The sequence below is a fragment of the Schistocerca serialis genome, chromosome 3 (assembly GCF_023864345.2).
Source record: "Schistocerca serialis cubense isolate TAMUIC-IGC-003099 chromosome 3, iqSchSeri2.2, whole genome shotgun sequence".
Taxonomy (NCBI): domain Eukaryota; kingdom Metazoa; phylum Arthropoda; class Insecta; order Orthoptera; family Acrididae; genus Schistocerca; species Schistocerca serialis.
This window is the reverse complement of record NC_064640.1, coordinates 983,289,522-983,310,569: the sequence shown is the minus strand read 5'-3', so window position 1 is coordinate 983,310,569 and position 21,048 is coordinate 983,289,522.

Genomic DNA, 21,048 nt, shown 5'->3' with positions numbered 1-21,048 from the left:
GTAGATTAAAACCCCTTTATATATTAAAAATGTCTATATATCAATGTCCAAGAGATTCAAATTAATTTCCTAACTAATATTATTGATCAAGTGCCCAAATCTGCCCCTTTTTATGGCTACACGATCTAATGTAATTAACATGAGGTGACTGACATCATCTACGTACCAAACACTACAAGATAACACTTTGAAAGATGATCTACAGTGGTGTGCAACCTCAGTGGAAATAAAACTTACAAAGTCACAGCTGTTTAGCTTTATAGCCCTGATAAGTCGAAGCAATTAGCAATATCCCGTACGTACTGCGTCCGGCGCGTCGGAGTGATGGTTCCCGTACATGTCTGCAACGGTGAAACAACTCCAGCCACAAAATAAAAACTCTTCCAAATACTAGGACGGCAGAAGGTGGTCCTCTGACTAGTATAATCTAATACTGTCTTCTCCTCTCTGTGTTCTACAGACAAGAGACGCGAACTCCCAGCCACAAGGACGGAATTCAGATAACATCTCTACATGAATTTAGGCACAAGAAGTGATCTCAACCACTGAACGCTGCATACTCATCGATGACTCCCTACCTGGAGGCGAAGTCCAGAATTGTATAACCGTTTCCACCCGAACCCACACGATCGTGCGGGTTCGGTTTTTATTTTTTTACGGGAAACTGAATCTCTTGCCTTGTTTCCAACCGACCTGCAACGATCGTGCAGGTTGTGCGCTACGCGTTTCTCATGTTTATGTTGCCATTCGGCGCCAACAGATTGCAGCACATATTGTTTAAGTTGATCAAGAAGTGAGCATTATGGCGACGCCTGGTTAGTAGCTCATAATTAAGTTAAATTGAATTGTTTCGGCGATTTGCTGGATCTGGTTATTTGTAATAGTGTGTACAACGTTGTGATATTGATAATTATTAGTAACTTCATATCTTTGCACAGTAATTGTGCGTTAAATTTGTACTAGCACGATTGTGCGGGTTAGGTGTTGACTGTGTAACTTCATCCTCGAGTGGCTGTTGTTGATTGTGTCATTGGCCTCCCTATATTACTGCTTTTCATACAGTTTTGAATGGGAAAGTTTTTATGCACATTCGCGTTATTGAATGCAGGTTTATCAGACAATGAAATCCGTTCTCTATTGGAGGATTCGGATTTGAGTGGCATTTCGTCAGATGAAGACGACGAGTTTGTTCCTTCTCCTTCAAATATTCAGCAGACAGACGACTCGTATGATGATGATTTGAGTGCCGAAGAAGTTCCTGAAGAGTGCAGGAGTTCACAAAGTGTCACAGAAACCAGAAACCAGACTGCCAAAAAGAACATTATGGATCTGTTGAAATTTATAATGTCTCTAGCTGAGGCTCTTCTGTCATATCCAGACAGAAAGAGGAGAGCTGAAGAGTTTGAAACACCGTTAGATGATACGTTAAGTACCTCCACAAAGGCAAAAGTTTACAAACCCCATCCGAAAGCAGGTTTGGACAAGCGATATGATGGGTATGATCACTGGTCAGTATGAGCGCTGCAGTTCCAGAACAAAGACAAAGTGCATAAAATGCAATCAGTACTTATGTCTTGGAAAAGGAAAGGATTGTCTCAAATTATTTCACGAAAAGTGAAGCAGTCTGAACCATGACTTTGTGTTACAAAATAAATAAAAACAATTTATTATTAATGAACATGATTTGCAATCTATGTATCATGTTTTATAATAACTAATAAATAAAAGTAATGGAAGAATAATTTTTATCCGTAACTGTTCCTCAGGTAACTTATAATATCAAACAAATAGCGGGAAGTCAGAGAATAATTTTGGTGAAATAAAACCTGACCCTCACGATTGTGCTAGTTGTTTTCCCACTAAATTTTTTATGGAAGAGTTTTTTTATTATTTTTTCCAGTGTCTACTATGCCCAAGTATACAGAGAATTCAACTTTATTCACCATTTTCAAAAAAAGGTGTTCAGGGTGGAAAGGGATAAGTTAGCAACAGTACAGTGCCTAACCGTTCTAACTATAAAATCTCCTGGGAGCAAAGAAAGCAAGCCCGTCTGTACCAACAAAAGCTGATACTGAGCGACCGTCCAACACGGGTGCTCAAAACGGAAGACCTCTTTCTCTCCACTACTGGCTTCCCAGCAAAGCTCGGCTCCCCTCCCTCATAACTGCAGAAGGCGAATCATATTCTTGAAACCACGGAATATTCTCCCTCTCTACAGATTCTTCCCAACGCTGACTACCATATTTTAGTCTTTTGTCGTCCAGTGCGGAAAGTTTGCGAGGAAATACCTATCCTCGTTAATTAGGAATACATACGCTTCTCAGAGTAAAAATCCTCAGAAATAACCCAGCCTGCGTGATTTCCGAGGTAACACTTGCCCGTTCCTCTCTGCTTCGTCCAAGATTTTGAGAGTTTGCGAAGTATTACCTGGTCATCCTACTGGCCGGCCGGCAGCCACTGTATTGTACTTCAGCGCTCAGCTACCCTGACCGTCGGTCTAGGCTACTTCCTGTGTTACGCAGGACCGACACACCTGTGCGGGCTTTTCCACCCAGGGCTTCAGTTACACCCACTGTTTCTTTTCCACTGGTGTTCCAACCTCTTCTAGTATAGGCAATCATCCATTACGCCGTTTTGATAATAACTACACTCCATCACCTTTCATGCAATAAGCTTTAACAACTATTTACAAGGTGTAAGTGACAATGTCAGTCTTCTCTAAATATTCATATATACGATGTACAACCTACCAAATGATACCTCATTCCGGTTGTAAATCACGGCAAAGTATGTAGTGAGTGCTTGTAAGGTGCGAAAATACAGCCACCTTACAAGTTTCTCTTTGAGGAGGTCTGTTTCCGCGACTCACTCAAGCACTACAATCTTAAACACTGTTAATCGCGTTATCGCCTATAAAGTCGTTTTCTTCATCCACTATCCCATCCACTGTAACTTCAATTGAGCAGTCAACTAATTGTTTACGTTTCTGAATAATCCGATCTATCAAAAACACTGCCAAAGTGTCATCATCCTGTCCTACACCGCTTTCCGTTGGATAACGTCTTCTTGACTTGGATGCCACAATATTAAAACGTTCCAAAAATTAATGATTTCGTTCATTTTTGCTGTATAAATACGTTAGCTACCTGCTGTGGTAACTGACTGACTGTCTTGCTAACCCCCATCCTCCAAGACTGCAAGCGTTATTGTCCACAAACTACACTACTGACCATTAAAATTGCTATACCAAGAAGAAATGCAGATGATAAACGGGTATTCATTGGACAAAGATATTATACTAGAACTGACGTGTGATTACATTTTCACGCAATTTGGGTGCATAGATCCTGAGAAATCAGTACCCAGAGCAACCGCCTCTGGCCTTAACAACGACCTTCATACGCCTGGACATTGAGTCAAACAGAGCTTGGATGACGTGTACAGGTACAGCTGCCTATGCAGCTTCAACACGATACCACAGTTCATCAAGAGTAGTGACTGGCGTACTGTGACGAGCCAGTTGCTCGGCCACCATTGACCAGACGTTTTCAATTCGTGAGAGATCTGGAGAATGTGCTGGCCAGGGCAGCAGTCGAACACTTTCTGTATCCAGAAAGGCCCGTACAGGACCTGCAACATGCGGTCGTGCATTATCCTGCTGAAATGTAGAATTTCGCAGGAATCGAATGAAGGGTAGAGCCACGGGTCGTAACACATCTGAAATGTAACGTCCACTGTTCGAGGTGCCGTCAATGCGAACAAGAGGTGACCGAGACGTGTAACCAATGGCACCCCATACCATCACGCCGGGTGATTGGCCAGTATGGCGGTGACGAATACACGCTTCCAATGTGTGTTCACCGCGATGTCGCCAAACACGGATGCGAGCATCATGATGATGGCCACGGGAGCAGTCGAACATTTCCTGTATCCAAAAAGGCCCTGCAACATGCGGTCGTGCATTATCCTGCTGAAATGTAGGGTTTCGCACAGATCGAATGGAGGGTAGAGCCACGGGTCGTAACACATCTGAAATGTAACGTCCACTGTTCAAAGTGCCGTCAATGCGAAGAAGAGGTGACCGAGACGTGTAACCAGTGGCACCCCATACCATCACGCCGGGTGATACTCCAGTATGGCGATGAAGAATACACGCTTCCAATGTGCGTTCACCGTGATGTCGCCAAACAGGGATGTGACCATCATAATGCTGTAAACAGAACCTGGATTCATCCAAAAAAATGACGTTTTGCCATTCGTGCACTCAGGTTCGTCGTTGAGTGCACCATCGCAGGCGCTCCTGTCTGTGATGCAGCTTCAAGGGTAACCGCGGCCATGGTCTCCGAGTTGATAGTCCATGCTGCTGCAAACGCCGTCGAACTGTTCGTGCAGATGGTTGTTGTCTTGCAGACGTACCCATCTGTTGACTCAGGGATCGAGACGTGATACGATGAACCGCAATCGCGATAGGCTACAATCCGACCTTTATCAAAGTCGGAAACGTGATGGTACGCATTTCTCCTCCTTACACGAGGCATCACAACAACGTTTCACCAGGCAACGCCGGTCAACTGCTGTTTGTGTATGAGAAATCGGTTGGAAACTCTCCTCGTGTCAGCACGTTGTAGGTGTAGCTCTGAAAAGCTAATCATTTGCATATCACAGCATCTTCTTCCTGTCGGTTAAATTTCACATCTGTAGCACGTCATCTTCTTGGTGTCGCAATTTTAATGGCCAGTAGTGTAAGAGCACACTCTGTGGCAGGCATGGTTACAAATGTTAGATGGGCCTGTGCGCGAAAGTGTTAAGTCTTGTTCGATCTGGGGTACGTCCCTTGTGAGACTATAGGAGTGTTCCATTTCATATTTCTACCAAATCTGATACCCATGTATTTGCGTGAGTTGACCGATTCCAAAGTTTCCCATTGATTTTACAGTCGTAGGATACTAGGTTTTTTTTAAATTTTATTTTAAAGAATATAGTAACCAGCTATTTTTCTATGTATTTTTAATTATGCCAATACGATTTTCGGGCGTCTTCCATTGGCGTGATACATATTTGAAACTTCAGTAAGTACATCGTTAAAACATCGACAGAAATCTGGATGCTGCAGCTGCCATGTGCAAACTAATAATTTCGTTTAGCTAATACGCTTCTTTAATTAATGATACGTTACTGGTTAGATGAAGTGCACAGTTTTACATTTCTGAACATTATAGCAAGTTACTACGTTTTGCAACACTTTGAAATGTTATCAAGATCTCACTGAGTATTTGTGCAGCTTCATTCAGACGGTACTTTATTATAGACGAGTAGATCATCTGGGAAAACTCTAATGTTACTATCAATATTACACCCAAGCTCATTAACACACAACACAAACAGCAAGGGTCCGACACACTCCCCTGGGGCACACCCGAAGTTATTTCAACACCTGTAGATGACTCACCATCCAAGACAACGTGCTGCCTCCTACTAAAACTCCTCAATCCAGTCACAGATTTCACTTTATACCCCATATGGCCCTACTTCAGATAATAAACGCAGGTGTGTAACTTAGTCAAATGGTTTTCGGAAATCGAGAAATATTGCATCTATCTGACTGCCTCAATCCATAGGTTCCAGTATGTAATATGAGAGAACTGAGAGTTGAATTTCATTCTGCTAAGGAATGTCTGCGGAGGAATGTTTGACGCTGGCGACTGGAGTGAAGTCGATGTTCACTCTCACCCCAAACGTGTTCTGTTGGATTCAGGTCAGACTCAAGGCAGGCAAGTCCATTTCAGGAATGCTATGCTCCACGAGGCACGATTTTTTGTAACAGGATGCATTGTTATGCCGATACGATTGTCGTCTCCGAACTGTTCCTCTATTGTACGCAGTACACAGTGCTGTAAAGTGAGTTCATATCTTTCCGTATTTGGCGTCTCCTTAATGGCAAAAAGGGGACCACACCCTAACCACGAAAAACACCCCCATACCGTATCACAACATCCTCCGTCCTTCACTGTTGGCACTACACGTGATGGCAGGCGTTCGCCAAAAGCAAACACTTCCACCGGATTGCCACATGGTATAGTATTATCCATCTTTCCATATCACTTGTTTTTAGTCATCCACTGCCCAGTGGATCTGCATTTTACATCACCTAAAGCGTCGCTTAGCGGTGATTACGGGAAATGTGTAGCTTACGAGGAGACGCATCGTTTGCAACTCCCTAAGCACAATGGTTGTACGAGGTGGACTGCTTGTAGCACTTTGGAAGCTGCGGATGATTTCTTCAGCAGATTCCATGTGATATTTTACAATCACCACAGTCCCTGTCCGTGAGTAGATGAGGTGTGTCTGGACTTGATTCAGCTGTGGTTGTTCCACTTAGTCACGACATCAGCAGCCGACTTGGGCAGCTTTAGAAGGCTTGAAATGCTCCTACTTGATTTGTTACTCAGGTAACATCCACGTTCGAAGTCATTGAGCTCTCCCGAACGACCCATTCTGTTGTTATTTCTTCTCTACTGGCAACATAACACTCTCCATCACCTTCTGCACAGTGGGCTGGTGACACATAATGGTCAATTCCAGAGTATATAGGAGAGTCTGCACACGTTCGATCAAATAGTGTACAATAGCAACAAACAAACACAATTTGGATAATATCATAAAAGAACATAAAATCAAAGTGTACACTCACAATTATCAGTATTTCACTCAGCACTACGATTGTGAACTCTAGTCTGCAAAACATGACTAAACAAGAGTCTAAATGGGGGGAATCCTGTTTCTTTGAATCTTTGCCACCTACTTTTGGGAAATGAGATAATCGGTTTTTTTTTCTTTCTAAGTGCAGGGTCTTACCTCGTCTGACTTGCCTAACTCAACTTAGCTTCCTATGATTTGCCGGTTCTGCCTGCAGGTGCAAGAAATGTGCTGGATTTTTTTTTTTTTTTATATATAACAGCAGATAGGTCAGGTTTTCGTACGCGCGCCATTACCTGGCTGGAACCTAACGTTTAGGTTGCAAGCCCACCCACGTGTGCACACCCTCATGCAGCAACTGAACTGCATCCTGTGTTTAAAGCGCAGTTTGTAAATTCTGGAATACCTCCCCATTTTCAAAACACTTTGCTTTCATACCAATTTATTCTCCGAAAGATGGCTGTGACATTTGGGGACTGTCATATGTAAAAATATAAATGTTTCTACTGAAACATTCTTCAGGGCGACTCCTATGACACCTCCTTCCCTCCCCCTCCTTCTGGAATCCGCGTCTGGAAGACATAGAGGGGATGAAATGAAGAACGGCACGCTTCGTCACTAGATCCTATTGTAAATGCCAGAGCGTTGCGGAGATACTGAACAAACCCCGGTGACATATGCTACAAGAGAGAAGTTGTGCACTGCAAAGAAGTTTACTATGTAAGTTCTGAGAGTGTACGTTCCGAGAGAAATCGGACAGCATATCTGGTGTGATTTTTTCTGATGATGCTGTGGTGTACGATAAGGTGTCAAAGTTGAGTAAAAGGCGACTTAGACAAAATATCTGGTTTGTATGATGAATGGCAGCTACACTCCTGGAAATGGAAAAAAGAACACACTGACACCGGTGTGTCAGACCCACCATACTTGCTCCGGACACTGCGAGAGGGCTGTACAAGCAATGATCACACGCACGGCACAGCGGACACACCAGGAACCGCGGTGTTGGCCGTCGAATGGCGCTAGCTGCGCAGCATTTGTGCACCGCCGCCGTCGGTGTCAGCCAGTTTGCCGTGGCATACGGAGCTCCATCGCAGTCTTTAACACTGGTAGCATGCCGCGACAGCGTGGACGTGAACCGTATGTGCAGTTGACGGACTTTGAGCGAGGGCGTATAGTGGGCATGCGGGAGGCCGGGTGGACGTACCGCCGAATTGCTCAACACGTGGGGCGTGAGGTCTCCACAGTACATCGATGTTGTCGCCAGTGGTCGGCGGAAGGTGCACGTGCCCGTCGACCTGGGACCGGACCGCAGCGACGCACGGATGCACGCCAAGACCGTAGGATCCTACGCAGTGCCGTAGGGGACCGCACCGCCACTTCCCAGCAAATTAGGGACACTGTTGCTCCTGGGGTATCGGCGAGGACCATTCGCAACCGTCTCCATGAAGCTGGGCTACGGTCCCGCACACCGTTAGGCCGTCTTCCGCTCACGCCCCAACATCGTGCAGCCCGCCTCCAGTGGTGTCGCGACAGGCGTGAATGGAGGGACGAATGGAGACGTGTCGTCTTCAGCGATGAGAGTCGCTTCTGCCTTGGTGCCAATGATGGTCGTATGCGTGTTTGGCGCCGTGCAGGTGAGCGCCACAATCAGGACTGCATACGACCAAGGCACACAGGGCCAACACCCGGCATCATGGTGTGGGGAGCGATCTCCTACACTGGCCGTACACCACTGGTGATCGTCGAGGGGACACTGAATAGTGCACGGTACATCCAAACCGTCATCGAACCCATCGTTCTACCATTCCTAGACCGGCAAGGGAACTTGCTGTTCCAACAGGACAATGCACGTCCGCATGTATCCCGTGCCACCCAACGTGCTCTAGAAGGTGTAAGTCAGCTATCCTGGCCAGCAAGATCTCCGGATCTGTCCCCCATTGAGCATGTTTGGGACTGGATGAAGCGTCGTCTCACGCGGTCTGCACGTCCAGCACGAACGCTGGTCCAACTGAGGCGCCAGGTGGAAATGGCATGGCAAGCCGTTCCACAGGACTACATCCAGCATCTCTACGATCGTCTCCATGGGAGAATAGCAGCCTGCATTGCTGCGAAAGGTGGATGTACACTGTACTAGTGCCGACATTGTGCATGTTCTGTTGCCTGTGTCTATGTGCCTGTGGTTCTGTCAGTGTGATCATGTGATGTATCTGACCCCAGGAATGTGTCAATAAAGTTTCCCCTTCCTGGGACAATGAATTCACGGTGTTCTTATTTCAATTTCCAGGAGTGTATTCTAAATCTTAAAAGATGTAAGTTAATCAGGATGAGGAGGAAAAACAAATCTGTAATGTTCGTATACAGCATTTGTAGTGTCCTGCTTGACACAGTCAAGTCGTTTAAACATCTGGGCATAACGTTGCAAAGCGATATGAAATGGAACGAGCATGTTTAGAAGTGTGGTAGGGAAGGTGGTCAACTTTGGTTTATTGGCAGAATTTTAGGAAAGAGTGGTTCACCTGTAAAGGAGACCGCATATAGGACGCTATTCTTGAGTACTGCTCGTGTGTTTGAGATCCGTACCATGTCGGATTGAAGGAAAACATTGAAGCAATTCAAAGGCGGGCTGCTAGGTTTGTTACTGGTAGGTTTGAACAACATGTAAATGCTACGGAGATGGTTTGGGAATCCAAATGGGAATCCCTGGAGTTAAGGCAACGTTCTTTTCGAGAAACACTATTGACAAAATTTAGAGAACTGACATCTAAAGCTGACTGCCGAACGATTTTACTGGTGCCAACATACACTGCAAGTAAGGACCACGAAGATAAGTTGTGAGAGATTAGGGCTCAAATGGAGGCACATAGACAGTCGTTTTTCCCTCGCTCTATTTGAGAGTGGAACAGGAAAGGAAATGACTACTAGTGGTACATGGTACCCTCCGCAAAAAAAAAAAAAAAAAAAAAAAAGTGTGTGAAATCTTATGGGACTTAACTGCTAAGGTCATCAGTCCCTAAGCTTACACACTACTTAACCTAAATTATCCTAAGGACAAACACACACACCCGTGCCCGAGGGAGGACTCAAACCTCCGCCGGGACCAGCCCACAGTCCATGACTGCAGCGGTACCCTCCGCCACTCACCGTACGGTAGTTCGCGGCGTATCGATGTAGATATAGATGTAGATGTACTCTTCCCACATGAGTATCACAAAATGGAAAACTAGATAAAACAGTGCACGAATGTCAGTGTCCAATGGGCAAAATATTGCAGCAAGCGATCACGTTGCCATTGTTTGATGCTCTTCGTCAGCGCACCCGATGAAGGCAATGCGGTCGCTCGCCGAAACATTGTGCCCGTTGTACATTGACATACGACCTTTCATCCATGAACTATTTCGTCATGAATTACTCCGGGAGAAGCTGAAAAGAACATGGAAAATTACAGCTCATACGGAGGGTTATCGACATTTGTTCTTCCCATGCTCCACGCCAAAATGGAGTATGAGGGATGAAATGATAGAGTGACCAAAAGGACCATCTACCACATACCATAAGATGTAAACGTCGAGAAATCTGTGAACGTGGAATGGCATAAGGATAAACGATTTATTTAATTATACACAGAGGTGATAAAGGTCATGGGATACCTCCTTCTTTTGCCCGTCACAGTGCAGCAGCTCGACGTTGCGTGTACACAATAAGTCGTGGAAGGCCACTGCAGAAATACTGGGCAATGCTGCCTCTATAGCCGTCCAGGACTGTGAAGGTGTGACCAGTGCAGGATTTGTTGCACGAACTGACCTCTCGATTATGTCCCATAACTGTTCGATGGCATTTATGTCGGGCGATCTGGGTGGCCAAATCATTCGCTCGAAATGTCTAGAATGCTTCTAAAATCAATTGCGAACAATTGTGATCCAGCGACATGGTGCATCGTCACCCACAAAAATTCCATTCTTCTTTGGGAATATGAAGACCATGAATGATTGAACATGGGCTCTAACTAGCCGAACATAACCAGGATCCAGTCCATTCCATGTAAACACAGCCCACACCATTATCAAACCACTACCAGCTTGCACGGTGCCTCGTGGAAAGCTTAGGCCCACGGTTTCGTGAGGTCTACTCCGCACTCTGACCCTACCATCAGTTCTTGCCAACTGAAATCGGGACTCATCTGACCAGACCACGGTTTTCTAGTCGCCTAGAGTTCAGCCGATATAGTCACGAGCCCAGGAGAGGCGCTGCAGGCGATATCGTGCTATTAGCAAACGCACTGACGGATACATTCGTCGTTCGCCCATTTCTGCGGTTATTTCACACAGTGCCGCTTCTCTGTTAGTAATGACAGCTCTACGCAAACGTTGTTAAGTGAACGCCGTCGACCACTGCGTTGTTCGTGTTGAGAGGTAATGTCTGAAATTTGGTATTCTCGGCACACTCTTGACACTGTGGATCTAGAAGTATTACATTCCCTAATAATTTTCGAAATGGAATGTCCCAAGCATCTAGCTCCAACTACCATTCCGCATTCAGAGCCTGTTGAATCCCGTCGTGCGGCCATAATAACGTCGGAAAGCTTTTTACGTGAATCTCCGCCAGTGCACCGCCCTTTTGTACCTTCTGTGCGCGATACTACCGCCATCAGTATAAGTGCATCTCGCTATCCCATGACTTTTCTCACCTAGATGTAATGCTGTGGAATAACTTTATGAGATTCACTGAAATATCTTGACTGAACGCTATGAAACTGGTACTCCAGTATTTCCATGCCTTTGGAATATGTCGATTAAAGCCGGCCGGTGTGGACGAGCCGTTCTAGACGCTTGTCTGGAACCGCGCGACCGCTACGGTCGCAGGTTCCAATCCTGCCTCGGGCATGGATGTGTGTGATGTCCTTAGGTTAGTTAGGTTTAAGTAGTTCTAAGTTCTAGGGGACTGATGACCTCAGTTCCATAGTGCTCAGAGCCATTTAAAGCATTTTTTTTGTTCATTAAAACTGCATCCTACTGCGAGCTTAATTTCAAAGAAGTAATTCTTGAGATGAGGAATGGTGTGAGTACATGATGGTTATTGGGTCCGTCTAACGTTGCTGGACCTTATAAAGTGGAGATCGCAACTCAGCATGCACAGAGGACGTGTTCGTGCAACATATCGCCATCTTATGGACCTCAGGCCGAATCATTAGCAGGAGGGACATGGTACGTTATACTGACAGATCGCACAGGCAGTTAGCTGTAATGCAGTGACTGCACAGTGAATGGTCACGAGATGGACTCAGACCACAAGAAGAGTTGGCAAGGATCTTTCCGGACGGACTGCACCACGAGAATTTCGGAGGACTGATCGACTGGCTCAGACGAACATACTGATGAGAACAGATGAAATTCGACTGTAGGCTTCATACAAAGTGTCACACAGACCGCCCAGAACAGATTACTAGAATCTGAGTTGAAATCTAGAGTTTCTCTGTCGTTTACCATTGGCACCATACCACAAACCACAGAGGCTTGCACGGCGTAGAGGCAGAGATAACTGGGACAGTGAGTGGAATTCTGTTTCGTTCAGCGACGAGGTCCGCTTCTGTTTGTGGTGGTAACGCCGACAACAATGTGTCTGTAGACAAACAAATGGAAGCTCACAGGTAGCGGCCTTTCTCGAAACCTGTACTCCTCCAAATCCTGGAAATACGGTACTGGAAGCGACTGAACGTGACTGCAGGACTGTATTACTAATTGAATCAGTCATCTTAGAAAAAATCACCATTTTTCAGGAATTGAAAAATTTTTTTACCTTGTATGTGTAATAATTTGAACAGTTTTTAATAGTACCAAAAATGAGTTGATAGACAAGTGTAAGCACGCCTGGCTAGCCGGGCGCTCTAACGCGCTGCTTCCCGAGCGGGAAGGCGTTCTGGTCCCCGGCACGAATCCGCCCGGCGGATTAATGTCGAGGTCCGGTGTGCCGACCTGCATGTGGATGGTTTTTAAGGCGGTTTTCCATCTGCCTCGGCGAATGCGGGCTGGTTCCCTATATTCCGCCTCAGTTACACTATGTCACCGATTGCTGCGCAAACACTGTCTCCACGTACGCGTACACCATAATTACTCTACCACTCAAACACTGGGGTTACACTTGTCTGGAATGTGACGTTCCCAGGTGGGTCCACTGGGGGCCGAACCGTTCAATAACCCTGGGTTCGGTGTGGGGCGGCGGTGGGTTGAGTGGACTGGTGTAGCCCGTTGTGGCGTTGTGTAGTGTTGAGGGTTATGACGGGGACGAAGCCTCTCCGTCGTTTCTAGGTCCCCAGTTTCATACATACATATCTACATACATAGGCAAGTATTAGAGAATACATTAACCTTAGCCCACATCTATCTCCTATTTAAAAATGGTCATCTGAAATTTGGAATGAAGTCCTTTCACCAGTGAAATGAATAATAAAAGTAAAATGTGATACCGTTTGCTTTCAGTGCATATAGTTTTACATTATTTTCTCTGGATTTACAAAGTGACTGCATATCTACACAGATAGTGAATGCATTATTACAATTTAAAGTATGAAGTTATTCATATAAGTGTGAAATTTAAACAAAATCAGTCATGCATTTTATATTCTTTTCTCAGAAATCGGATCATAGAAAGATTTATATTATTCAGAAATATATCTTAGGAAGCCGCATATATCATTAATTTTCAACACAGTGATAGGAACTTGGTCATCACATTCCCTTGTTAGTGAGAGCTGAACTCAAGTTGCAAGGAGTCGCAAATTAAAAGTGTGTCTTACAAGCCTGCAATTTATAGAGATGCCATAATGTGATTACTTGTAGAACAGTGCTCAAAATACATGAAAGCTGTTGGTCGAAAGGATACTTTATCTTGTGGCGAAACACCTTTATCACGTGACCCTCCTTTCATATGGTATTTTGATCATCATTTGGAAAAATCATAGATGTCATCATTTTCAACAAGTTTCACTGTAAAGTGATCAGTTCATAGTGGCCCTTCACAGTATACTGTACATATGAGCCACTATTCTTACTGCACGTTTTATCAGAACAAAATCTTTGTCACAAGAATTAAATGAATGGCCCCTGATAGAAAAGAACTGTTTCAATTTAGAAATTTCCCTGTATCCACTAGCGCAACGCACAACCTAATCATGTAATGAGTTATGTTTGCCCAAAGGATCAATCTGAAAACAATCTCAACTCCTCAGTAATGTTGTTGGACGCATTTCCTTCTATAAAGTTTAACAGGAATGAACATACCTCATTTGCACCCTTGTTTGCTGTTCCCTCATGGTATACATACGTCACAGAAGAATTTGTTTTCATATTTTTTTACACAAAAAACATTAATCCGAAATTTCCTGAGTTAAAGTAAATGCTGGACAGGAATGTGAGGTAATGTAGAATTCTGCATAAAATCAAAACACTGACCTAACACACTATTTTCTTTCAGGCAGTCTTCTTGAGTTTGTTTCATTACAGAATAAGGTGCCTTGCTACACAGTTGATGGAACATTAACTCAACAACAAGCTCTCGTTTTGCAGCTTAGTCATGAAATCAACTCTTTATTACCAGTTTGAGCTCTTCACATGTTACACGAATGTCCACCTGACGACGACCAAAGGCAAGACTGATGTTTTCTCTGAAGCACTTAGCCTAATACATTCCTGATTCAAGATGTTTCTCCGGGAACATATCATGCATAAATTTTTCTGTCAATGTGGTCACACATTAGTTTCTGCCTTTCCGGAAGCAAAGAGTAATTTTTATTTTTTATATCTCTCATGTCTTGAGGAAATTTACTCTGAAGAATAAGGCACTGCAATCTCCATATTTTGACAAACTGTAGTTAAAGAATGACAAACTGCAGTTAAAGAAACTAACACTAGCAGAGTGAGTATAGAAAAGGCTTTATTCCCGGAATGAAGACCTTTCTTGAGTGAAGTATGGAACAACGTGTCTACTGTGTGCACTAATATGGCTGGAATCAAGCTCATTTTATACAGAAATGCGCAAATACATAACAGAACCATCTCTAGAGTGAGATTTTGGAATAAAGCCCAATCTATAATGACTGAGTCAATTGTTCTAGGGAGACTGAATGTTCGCCAGTACATGACAGAAATGCTAAATCCTGAACTCGTGTCCTTCACGACTAGGCTACTGAGCGGTATATTCCAGCAGGATAATCGAAGACTTCGCACTTTAGTTCACATTTTACTTCCATTAAATTTTTTTTATTACTTCGATTAAATTTTTTTATAACAATGCCTTGAAGAACATACTGGCTTTCCGGGTCCCCTTATTTGTCGTCCAGAGCATGTCTGGGATGCGATGGAAAGACGTATATTTTCATATCAGTTCCCCCCAGAGAGTTTTCTGAAAATGGCACTACGTATGTTTCAGGCACGAATTTCCTCACACGTGCATTCGTGTCCCTAGGAGTCATACCTCACACTGACGTTGATGATCGACGTTAGTTCCGAAATGAATGAAAGTTTATTCATTTAACACCCGTTATGTATCGACATCTCCACAAAAATTTGATAGTCAGGGTGACCTAAAAGTCCGTTAACATTTGATAATGCACTAATGCACGGAATAATGTAGGTGGAGAGACAAAACTTGACACACATGCCTGGGGTTTTACTGAAACCAAATACGACTGCAAAAGCCAGCCAACGGAGGGCGCTGGACCGACAAAGTCCACTTCACGCTCTAAGGGTGTGTCAACAACCACAACTGCAGAATCTGTGCTGCCGAATTCCTAGAACTGTAGTGGGATTCCCACTGCAGTCACGGTGTGGTGTGGTTTGCCACATCAATCGTGATCGGACCCTATTTCTTCGAGGAAATGCGGGGTGGTGCTGTTCAAACTGTCAGCGTGACGGTGCGAGGTTCTCCGATATGTTACAGAATCGCACCATCCCTAGCCTTGTTGATAAACACCTGCTGGAAAGTACGACTTTTACGTAAGATGGAGCTCCACCCCATACTGCTAAACGTGTGAAATAGCCTTTGCGCACCTTTTTTGACGAGGATCACGTGCTGTGTCGCTACTTCCTGTCATGCTTGGCCTCCCTGGTCCCCAGACCTCAATCAGTGTGATTATTGGTTGTGGCTTACCTGAAGTCGCAGGTCCACAGCGTTCGTCCGACCTTATTAGGGATGCTAAAAGACAACATCCGACGGCAATTTCTCACCATATCTACTTATATGCTGTACGCTAATTATTGGTTTGTATCATATGAAGCGCCTTATGTTGGTCATTTTGTGCACTTTTTTGGTTTCAATAAACCTCATATCATTTCAAGCATGTGTGTCAATTATTACCTCTTTGCCTACATTATTCCGTGAAGTATTGAATTTTCAGATGTTAACGGACTTTTGGGTAACCCGTTATGTTGCACTAGTGCTTCATGGTAAAGCGTTTTACATTTCGGTCAGTATATTACTGTAATACAGGACTAATATTAATTATAACCTCTACATCAATTTTAAGAGCTCCAGTGAAGATTCTCTTTAACCCATTATATCCCAGATTTTTTTTTCTTTTTTTAGATTTTGATACAATTTCAGGTCCACTACCCACATGGGTTAACAATCACAGTATGAATGTTAATTTATGATGGTGGCCTTAAATTCATATTTTTTAATATATGATATATCATACAGTGGGCAGTGAGGAGTAAAAAAATTATTGAGGTATGATATATCATACGATGGGCAGTAAGGGGTAGAATTAATTATACAATTTTGTCACAAGTAATATGTTGAATTTTTCGTGATTATCATTCATTACACGAATAAATGAAGAAAAAGTACAATAATAATTTCCAGGTATTGTAATGTTCATTGTATTTTATTTCAAAATTACATTATTTATTTATAGATTAAGAATACATGGCAAATTCATATAGTAGAACCAAAAAAATAACTGCACTGTGTTACATGAATAAAGTAAGACACTGCAACAATAAAGGACAAGTAACAAAAAAAATATTTATTAGAACACATAGTCCTCCAGGCACCGGTGATACAAAATGAAACATCGCTTTGGATGGCGTCCCACATTGCATTTTACTCAGAGAAATTTTGTGCATTTACCACGCTGTTGACATCTTCTTTGAGTGCTCTGCTCATCAGTCATGTGTCCAACATTATCAAATCTTATGTCTTCTTGCACCTGTGACAGAAATCTTGGCCTCACACCTTTGGCTTTTCAGTGTTGGGCGAAGTCAGAATTGAAAGTACAATACGTCTAGTAAAATCCGGTAAGCTTACATTTTTATTTAGCTGAAAGTATAGGAGCCACATATTCACAACAGCACCATATAAGCGGAACCTGATGATTGGCCAGTACAATTTCTATGATCTTCGTAGATTGTCAAAAAGATGTACTCCTCCGATGTGGTGATTATATCCCGCTACAGTCTGGAACCGCGCGGCCGCTACGGTCGCAGGTTCGAATCCTGCCTCGGGCATGGATGTGTGTGATGTCCTTAGGTTAGTTAGGTTTAAGTAGTTCTAAGCTCTAGGGAACTGATGACCTTAGAAGTTAAGTCCAATAGTGCTCAGAGCCATTTGAACCATTTTTGATTATATCCCTGTAAAAGGGAAGGCTGTGGTATGGAAACCTTCTTTCTTGATTCTCTATTCCACCTCAAGCATTTACTTTCACCTAATTCACCTTCATCCAGCACATTTTCCCCAGAGTCACTTGACTACTGTCGCTCCATCTTACAAGTATGATAGAATTCTCTGTATCAAGTTACACGTGGGTAGTACCTTGTGGTGCCTTCTTTATATCTGACACGGGTGCCTTCTCCAATCGGTTACTTCTCAGGGTTCCTGTGCATCTGATTACATCTGAAGAAAGAGATTCAAGTAGAGACAAAGAGATAAAGTAATTATCAATGTAAACTGTGCTGTTCTGAGGGATGTAGCCCACACAGAGCTTTTCAACTACAGAATGTCCCAGTGGCTTATGGGGATATCTGGACTTGCTCCAACATATGGCTCAAATTTGGTGAGATATCCATTAGATGTAGCTAAACACCACCATCTGAAACCATAGCGAATTGGCTTGCCTCTTATACTCTATTTCATAAAGTGGTGGCCATAATAAGACTCTGTGGTCTCATCCAAGGAGAAGTTTGACCCTAGAGGCTCTATGGTGTCTTGAAATTTCTTATTTAGATGCGAAATTAATGACCAAAACTTATAAACTTTATCTTCTTTTTCAATGCTGTCATTATCATTGACATGGCAGAATCTATGATTTTTATTAAAAGTACAGTCGTGCTCAAAAGTATCCGAACGGCCTGAATTGCATTTCGCCTGATTCGCATGCAACCCACATAACGCAGCTGTCTAGCAGGTCCTCTAATCGCTCCTCGGTAGAATCGTTTGACTATTGAAAATGGTTCCAACAAGTTACCACTAGAAAACACTGCTCTGTATCGCAATAACTCAAGATATAAAGTAATACCAAGGTACTAAAAATGTCAGGGAACGCCTTATCAAAGATAATATTGTCCTTAAGGCTTGTAAGCTCACATTCATTACAATTAATGATATACCTGAAATGTTACCACTCTCATTATTACGTCAGATAGGTAATGCACGTAGTAAGTTCGTCGTATTCATGATTTCCTCTTCAAAGTAACATACCGTACTTATTATTTCACACAAAATGACATTAAAAATTTAAGTTATTCACGAGCAGCTAGTTGAGAATATGTATGAACTTCAAATGACACGACGAACCATCTCGTTCTACATATGGATTCAAACCCAGATCATGCAGATTAGCCGGCCGCGGTGGTCTAGCGGTTCTAGGCGCTCAGTCCGGAACCGCGCGACTGCTACGGTCGCAGGTTCGAATCCTGCCTCGGGTATGGATGTGTGTGATGTCCTTAGGTTAGTTAGGTTTAAGTAGTTCTAAGCTCTAGGGGACAGATGACCAAAGCAGTTAAGTCCCATGGTGCTCAAAGCCATTTGAACCATGCAGATTAAGCAAAGACTTCGTGACTGATGGAAACTAAGAGTCATTCCTGATTAGGCATACAGAGAGTGATATACCTCGATTTTAGACTGTATCAGTTAGCAAATATCAACTTTAAATTACGTAACGTAAACATTTTTAACGGACGCGAATTCCTACCCAGCATCTATTGTCTTTGTTAACGAACTACGGAAGATGTTAAATATTGCTTCTTCTTACTTGAAATGCCGTGAGGTAAAGCTTTGTGTTGGACAGAGATTCGAACCCACAACCTAATCGGATTGGTATCGAAACACAATCAACTGTGACATATCGGATTTTCTCGGCAGTAGCTAGATGTTTTAACTGAAATGATGAGAAGAAACATTATTTTTTTCCTTTCCAGGACTCCAACCTGACACCTATCGCTGTTATATTCTAGAGAAAACGAACGTTAAATATGGGTTTGTTACACCAGAAGCGACATGTCAGCATGTCTGAACTAGAAATAATACAACGAAGAGTTCAGTGCTGACTGGGAATCGAACCCCACACATGTCGTTGGTGACTGCACACAAAGAGACGCCAGCTACCGGATTTTTCTCCATCAGCAACTCGGAATGACATCCTTGAACTTACAGTGATCTCGCAAATAGCTCTGTCTCTCACTGGGCGTCAAAAACGTCAGATATCGTTAGTGTTGACAACGAATGAAAATACATTAAAAATCAAAATTATTATCCACCAGCAGATAGGTGTTCTCATGCTGGAGCTTGATAATACATAATGAAAACCTTAGTGCCGGGCCAGGATTCGAATCCATTCACGTTCAATATGTGGAGGTGTAGAGGAATCTGCAGTTTTGAACAAACAACAAATTGTAGTCGATCTGTACTGTCACGATGGGATCAAATTCTGCGAAGTGCGGTCTGAGTTGCATTCCCAGTTCAGAACCAATTTTATCGAAACTTTTGTATTATGTGTGGGGAGAGCGCATCGTGCCAAAATACGTCAGAAAAGTATTTTCTACATTAGCTGTCATGTGGTAGTGGCATTTTAGTATTCATCAACCTCGTTTGACAGCTTTAACTCAGAGCAAGTTATCTACATGCGTGTAACCAATAAACTGAATGTGCATTGTCATAAATAACATCAGAGAATTCGTATATATCGTTGATGATTAATTTCTTTCTCATGTTTACTATTGTTTTAACAACACTAAAAGAAACCTTACGAAAACTGTTGACTGTATTATAAGAAATGAAATAAAACTACCCACGATAACCTTACGACGAGAGTCTGTTTTAATAAAACTGAGTATCTGTACACAAGCGTGCCTCTATCGGCACGAATTACTAAAATACTACTCATTTAGATTTCGATTGGGTCTGTGTTTCATCTGTATGCTGTGTCATACTCAAGTGGTATGCAAATGTGGCATTTCATAAACAAAGGTATGTATCCCTAGAAAACCAAAATTTGCTTGTCAGCAGCGGAAAGGAGCGTTACCTGTTGTGCAGCATTGTAAGTTTTTCACCATTGCACTACGAGCCGAAAATATTTTCTTGCGATTTCCTTATCTATGTTTGATCTGACAGCTTATAGCTCTTTCACAGAAGGGATAAAAACGTTACAGTTAGCAAGACTGGAATCGCAAACTACAGAAGACGCTTTTTCACAGGTCAGCACGTTACCAAACAGCTAGGAAATAGCCACGTGTTTAGGCATCAATTTACGAAGCCCATATTGGCCAGAACTCGTAAATCGCTTTTTAAAGGATGAAATTAATTGCGATTACCACGTGCAACTACTTTCCTGGGCTGAAAACCGCAAATTTACAATCTTTTGTTACACCTCAAGCGATAATAACTCAGGTTATTCAATGGAAATGACAGGAGAAATCAAGTGAACCTTGAGGCTTAATTCCGTGCACTCCAGGAAGTAACTCTTCGATCACAGGGTTGCCAAACATACCTTGCCTTGTTGCCAAATATCAGTTACACTACAAGCAGGAAGAAAAAGAACCGATGTGATCCTACAGTGGGCTGGGAAGTGACCATAGCTGGCGTCTCAAAGACACGGCTGCTACGGCCTGGAGTACGTAATCCGTCTGATTCACATTTCTATAAGTAGGTTTAGGGACTGGAGCGTAGTTACTAACAATACTCAGAACTGACTACAAACTAAGCATCATAAATCTTTAACTCTCATAGTTGTTTTTATAATTCTTTCGTAAGTGTATTCAAAACTAAGAAACTCATTGACGGACGTTTTTGTGCCTCGCCGATAGTCGAGCACAACAAACAAATAAAAATAGAAAAGAATGTATGTGTGTGAGACAGAGAGAG